Below are 7,584 nucleotides of genomic sequence, written 5' to 3' on the forward strand. Positions count from 1 at the left end.
CGGGCCTCTATGGAAGTGTAATTTGAGAGATCTCTGTGTATGTGTGTTTGTGTGTATTGCTCCTGCATCGCCCTTTTGCCATGATCAGGTCAAAACAGGAAGCAGCCATGACCTTCTAAAAAGGGTTAGACACAACCCAATTGAATTATTGTTTTCATATGTCTGCGAAAGCAGAAACCACGACGCTTGCGATAGTTTGGTTACATATATGTTCAAACACATCCAAAAGGCCAGACCCCAGTAATTTTCTCTGGAAATTTTATCAAGATCCTTTAAGCATGAAGGTCATCTCTGTTCTTCATTTTCTGACTGTGTTATACTGTCAAAGATGTGGATCCAGACACAGTCCTCATTAATACAGCAGTGATGCATGTTTAATGTCTGTCGATGAGGATAAATGGCTTTAAGAGACTTTGGTTAAAAGCGAGTGAATACACTTCATATAAAAATCAATAATCCCGGCTACTTATCTCCATCTGATGTGACTCATGCCGTTAAGGGCTATGGAGTCTATTCTGATGTTATCTCTAATCATGCAGTTTGTTTGTTTATTTAAAGACGAATACCTTGTAAAGGTGCATCTTCATCGACATATGGCTGCTGTATTATTAAGAAGCAGTTTTGTTTGTTAGTTTGTTATATTTAATTCATCTATTTTTTTGTATGTTTGTATACTTATGTGTTTCAGATTGGTATGCACAGTTGGTTTAGGTCTATGTGTCTTTGGTGATGGGGTGTAGAGGGTGGGGAGAGAGAGAGAGATAGAAAGACTAATGGAATTCATAATTAAAAAAGCTTTTAGTGCAGGAAGGACCACTGAGGTTGAATGATCAGGGCAAAGCCGTTTCACGCTCACACTTACTCGCTCACTCATCCAGGCATTGGATATAAGCACCCAAGCACTGGATATATGCAGTTATTACTGGAGCTATAAAAATGTTGTAGTTTTCTGTGTGTCACAAATGGTTGCAACATGGATGAGATGAGCAGGATCTATTTGCAGCGGTTATAGATAAAAAAAAAGACAAAGAACACTAGAAAAGGAAACAGAACAACCGATTAAAACATAATGAGAACAGATGATGAATAAAAAGAAACCAGAGGTTAAATACAAAGACATACCAATCAACAAAATGAATAACAGGTGTGCAAATTAATCAAACCATGGACACAAAACTAATATACCTACAGGTGAGTCATGACAAACATACCCATTACAGAAACAAACTCAGATTATCCCATACACTGAGCTTAATTTAACATATTTTACCATGTTCAAATCTGTTCAGAATTTTTCAGATTTTACCCCAAATTCAGAGCAAATAATGCAAAAAAAAAAAAAGTGGATTTATGGACTATGATTAATCAGCCTGGTCTCAATGGTATTAATATGTAACATTTAACACAGGTACAACTCGCACATTATGGGTGTATCGACAACATTTAAACTTAAACATTATTACATATTTCCAGCAACAACAAAAAAAAACTTTTATATACCTATATATTTGTTTAATTACCATTTTATGTAGATACATTTTAGATCTCTTAACCCAAACATAACCATTTTATAGAGAACACAAAAAGAATATTTAAAATGTAATAACATGTGTAGGAAAATGACAATTTTAGTAACAGTATAGCATTAAAAATATATTTTGAGCCGCTAATCCCACTCCTCTAAACTTACTCATAACAATTTCTAAATATGCAGTTATAAAGAAAAAAATAACAGGCAGACAGGTGTACACAATAATTTATTTATTGCAAAAATGTTACAGAGCATCATTTCAGTTAGTAATCGCTGAAAATATCACCCCTGTTCGATAGTCGTACTGGAAGGGTTGGACTGTATTAGGTGATGGCTTAAATCTAGCTTCCTCAGTGGGGTGTTGGTAAGAACACACGGGATTCGATCAGTTCCAAGCAAACAAGGTTTAATTGTTGGCAGTCTTTATATGTACATAACACAGCAGTACACAGGTTTGTATGAATAGATGCACGGGTGTGTGTGTGTGTGTGTGGTCTACAAAGAGAAAGGAATAAAGATATATATTAACAATATGTCCTGAGTATTATTACTCAAACATTTTCTCAGTACATTGTTTCCAACATAAATCTCTCAAGTAATGAAATTATCAAGTTATCAGAACAAATAAAGGAATCAATATCCAAGTAATGAAATTCTAAACCAATACTGCCACTTAGTGGTCAGAAACGGTAAAACGCTCAAAACCGAAACTAAATATGACGTGATTTAACTGAAAGCACGTAATTAGAAACATCGCGTTCATTAAATGGAAATAGCAACTGCATCAGCTGTTAAAGTTATAATCACTCATACAAGCATACAAACCAAACACTGGTGGCAATGTACATAATACGAATTGCAAGTTATTATTAGACACAATCAAGCACATTCACGTGCAATCGACAGCACGCGATAAACGGCTTTAACACTGGTAAATACTCATTACTCAATATCAGGATGACTTTGTATCAAGACTTTACAAACTCCTTAATCAGCATCTAGCATTAACTTGGTAAACAGTCAACTTACATTTACTTATTGACGCACACTCTGCACACACAGTCCCGCTCGTACATTCTGCTCTCTTATGATGACTGACTGAAAAACAGAGCATGCGCACTGAACTCGGCCTTTCTAACAACCCCCGATCCACTTTTCTCATTCAAACCAAAGTCCCTTTAAGGCAAGTCATTTCACTCAGGGGTCATCTTTGAAATCTCTCTTGGACATCTATTTCAGTCAACTCCTATCTCTTTGAATGAGGAATCAAATTCGCCAAAGCTGTTTACCAAGCTCACCGGACACTACAGTTGTAGCATCGCACCATGCCACAACAGCTTGAAGCTGTCTACACTGGACGCAACAAAACGACCATTGCAAATCCATATGTTCCAAGTGCTTGAAGTATCACTTTTAGACAATTCTGCAGCTGTTACCTGGATGGAATAAATGTTTAATTTTTAATGCATTTACTTAAATTAGGATTACTTTTATGTTTTTTTTTAAGTCCCATTTGAACAGAATAAACACATTTTTAAACTTTTTTAAATGACATATATTGACAGATTGGATAATTTATTAATATTTATTATAGTGTCATGATGTGTCATGGACAGAAGCATTTTGGGGTAGCCGTAGTCATTTTTTATTTTGTCTTTGTATGTCCTCGCTCTGTCATATGAGCTGTGTCATTGTGATCATAAAAAGCTAAAATTACAATTTTTTCTATATAGTCTGTAATTTCAACAGTCAATTTAGCATGCTGGCCATTAATTGATTAGGAATTCAAGTCAAATTATTTCCATATGCACAATGTAATTCTTTAGCTTTTCATTGGCCACACATGATTCTCCAAAAACAGACTGTGGAAAATGTAAATATTTAGCATGCTGTTGTGTGGTTGTGGATGGGTTTGTTATTTTTTTGTAACAAAACATCTTCAGATGCCTGGTAGACTTCAGTAAAATTGCCAAGTTAACCTTTTCCATTGAAAGGTAACATACATGCAAGGAGCAGCTTCCCATGCCTTATACATGCACATGAAACTACTATTTACCTAATAGATTGTGTTATAACTCTTGGATGTCATTAACCAGAAATATATTAGACTACTAATGAAGAGGCACTGTTTATTTGAAGATGAATACATAGTTTAAGCATGTGTTCAGTGACGCTAAGTCTCACTACCTGATTTTCCATCCATTTTTCAGTAGTAAGCTTAATTTGCAAAATCATTTTTGAGAATCAGGAGGTAGTCAGTATATAGTACTAGCAGTGGTTGAGGGTTAACAGCCCCAGCAGCTTAATTCCCTGCTAAAGCAAAATATTTTTATGCCATTGTTGTCAGATTTTCAAATATTTTATTGAAACAGAATTGTGGTAAAAAGTTTTGGAGATTTTGGTCATTCCTCATTTAAGTAGGAGGAACAGCTATTGAATATTTTTTAAAGGGTATGAAAACATTGTTGTCAACATTGATGATATTGAACTATGATCCACTAAAACGTTTTTTTTTAAAGAAAAAAAAAAGCCAGGCTTGTGTCCTAAAGTTTGCAAAAAATAAATCAGGGGTTTTGAATTCTGGCCCTCGAGGCTCACTTTCCTGCAGTGTTTTAGCACTAACTTTAATTAAACGCATATGAACAAGCTAACAAGCGGTGTGTCTCAATCAGCTCTCCAGTTCAGTAGTCAGGGCACTGATCAGGGAGTCTGCCATTTTAAGGGATGTCTCAATCGCAAAATCCTACCAGTGCACTGAAACATTGGCTCCAAAAGTCCCACAATGCACCGTGAAAACCAGGGAGCATCGATGCTCACTATGTTGCCTTAACTCTTTCTTTTTATTTCCCAGCCACCACCAGGGTTTTCGATCATTTTCACAAAAAATGAATGGCCCATAGAAAATTTTGTTGTATGAATATCTGAGCATGCAATTTATCAAAAGAAAGAGCAGACCCTCTGCTTTTAAACAAACAAACAAACAAACAAACAAAAAAACGTTTTATTCTAGCTTCATGCATTCCTTTTTTTATCAATCCTTTAGCACTCCTCTCAGAAACTGAAGCCTCTGCGCCTCGATTGCCCCCAGGTGATTGGTCCCAGTATAGCTCATAACACCCGCCCCTCCGTGTTTTCTAATGGACGCGGGACAAACTAAACAATCAAATTACACTTCAAATAATTGTTTCCAAAAGTTGGTTTCTGTCATTGTAGGCAGTCTTTATCACAATGATTTCATTTCAAGTGTTCGTTTTTTAAATAAGTTTAGTTTTAGTTAGTTATTTGTTGCTATAAAAAAGGGGGGACATCCCAAGATGTCAGCGCCATATTCGGACCTCCGGAGGCTTCAGTTACTTCAGCAGAAGCCAATGAAGTTGCGTCGTCCATATTTTTTTACTATGTTTTTTATCAACACTTAAATATGGGTACGTTTAAAACATTTTGAACAAAAAGCTGAAAAAAATCCCGTTTTTGTCAAAGACTACACCCAGATCAGATTTAGAGCGATGATCAAACACAGATGAAGTAGATGGAGTCCATCAACACCCCAAAGCGTCACAGTCCTGTAGCTCATTCTGGGACGACATTTCATTCAACATTAGGCAGTTTTGATTTATATGATGTTTAATGTTGATGATCACGTTATTTTGCATATGCATCTGCTTACATACGCTTGTTTTTTTGCGTCTTCCTCGCTTTTGTTTTGATCAGGAGATTCTGTAGGCTACTCATTCAGAGGATGCGTAATAGCGCCCCCTATAGCGTCTAACAGTGAAAACCCGGGAAAAATGGGGGGAAAAAATGTTAATAGGAAAATAGGAAAGAGTTAACGGAAGTACATAATTGCATGTGATGGATTTCTTTTAAAATACAAACCATCATTTCATTATATTTAAGCATAAAAAAACATCGCTAGGCAGGTAATGAACATAATCTAGCTAGCATTTATCATTTATTTACGGCTGAAATATTGCACGTATATGTAACAAGCAAAGTATTTATCATAATGTAGCCTGCTTTAAATAACATTAACAAATGATGTCGGCAAGATATCAGATCTGCTTTTGTTCATAAATACCGGAAGTGATGTAGTGAGGACATTGCCGAAAATAGTTTTCAAGTGTCCCAATATGTAGTGAGCCAGGGTCCTTACTGTCCTTACCAGTGCCCGAATTCATGTACACGATATGCTGATTCATGTGGAAGATAGGGAGCTAATTGAGATTGTAAATACAATTAACTAAATTAATGAAAATTTTATTGACTAAAATTGTGCTATTGATAATTTTTTGGCCTAATAGGACTGATGTGATGCATGTGGGTTGTGACTTCCAATAAAGCAGATGAGTGAACTGACTTGTCTTTAAAGGACTTTTGCTTTTACTGACCATTGTGATTGTGTACCCAGGCATTTTACTGGGGTTCTCATTCTTTAATCACTAATAAAATATGAATGCAAGGGTAGAATGTGCATATTCAATGTAAATCTCTAAAAACCGAAACTGCACTTTTCTATGACAATCCCTCAAGGGACAAACACATTGACAGGGTAACGTTATTCCATGAATTTGCACACTGAAATTAGGGCTCTACATGATGAATGTCGGAGAGAAATGTCAGAGGCAGTTGTTTAATCTGCCGTCCCTCTTCTATTCTTAATTGGTGCATGTGTGACAGACCTCTGAAAGAAGCGAGCGCGATTTCAGCAAAAACTGTCCGCAGATGTTGTTTTGAGTAGACTAGTGGGACCTCACCTTACATTAAGTCAAGATAACTGATTTTCAGCGCCCACACCACATAGGCTTACAGGCTTACAAGTAAACAGTGTGAAGGAACGTTTTTTTTTTTTTTTTTTTAATCTCCTTCAGAATTGTTACTTTGGCTCAAACTCTGACACCTTAACTTTACCCTTGTACGTGGTCCAACTATTAAGTTGTTCACAGACATAGCATAAATGTTCTGTCAATCCAAATAAATCTGTGGGCTTTCTCATCTCAGCAATGTCAGGAGCACCTCTGCTTGACCTGACCTCTTTGAATGCTCTCACCTGTACACTGCTGTGGGAGTTTCATGCGTGTTCTTGTTATGTGCTGGAATATCTGGGTTTTTTTTTTTTCTTCCTTCCTCCAACATTTGTTTTCACTTATTCCACTTTGTGCTTAATTTGCATTAATTATGTTTTTGCTTCCAGAAATATCGTGTGTAGAAAGGGAAACACAAGAACATACATAAGACACATTTTGACCACTTTAAATAGAAGAAACTTCTAAATCAACAATGGCCACAGGATGCAGAGGACACCTTGAATTTTCTAGTGTTCAAAGGCTCTTATTTGGAAAAAAATTTATACGTTTGTTCAGCAAGGATACATCAAAATGATCAAAACGTGTCAGTAAAGACATTTATAGTTCAAATGAACTTTCTGTTCATCAAAGAATCCTGAAAATGTATCACGGTTTACACAAAAACATTAAATGTTAAACATTGATAATAATTATAAATGTTTCTTGAGCACCAAATCAGTGTATTATAAAGATTTATGAAGGATCGCTGAAGAATGAAGTAATAATGCTGAATATTCTGCTTTTCCATCGCTGGAATATATTACAATTTAATACATATTAAAATAGAAACCATTTATTTTAAATTGTAATAACATTTCACAATATTTCTGTTTTTACTGTATTTTTTGTATCAGATACATACAGCCCTGCTGAGCATAAGAGTCTTTCAAAAACTTTGTAAAAAATCTTACCGACCACAAACTTTTGAACGATAGTGTAAGTATAAAATAGAATCATGTAAATTTTTATTTGTATTCTTATCTTGATGTAGCTATAGCTGTGGCTAAATATATCCATCATGCATAATTTGAGATCTTACATGGCCTGTTGTGCATATGTGTATATGTATGCATATGCTTGTTTATTCAAGAGGTATCAAGTGAATATTATAACCAAGTGTGGTTATGATTAAGAGACACTCTAACTTACTCAAGCTGTCAAAACATTCAAAATTACTTTTCATTTCTTCCAGATGAGCACACACACACA

This window comes from Gobio gobio (assembly GCF_949357685.1).
Source record: "Gobio gobio genome assembly, chromosome: 1".
Classification (NCBI taxonomy): domain Eukaryota; kingdom Metazoa; phylum Chordata; class Actinopteri; order Cypriniformes; family Gobionidae; genus Gobio; species Gobio gobio.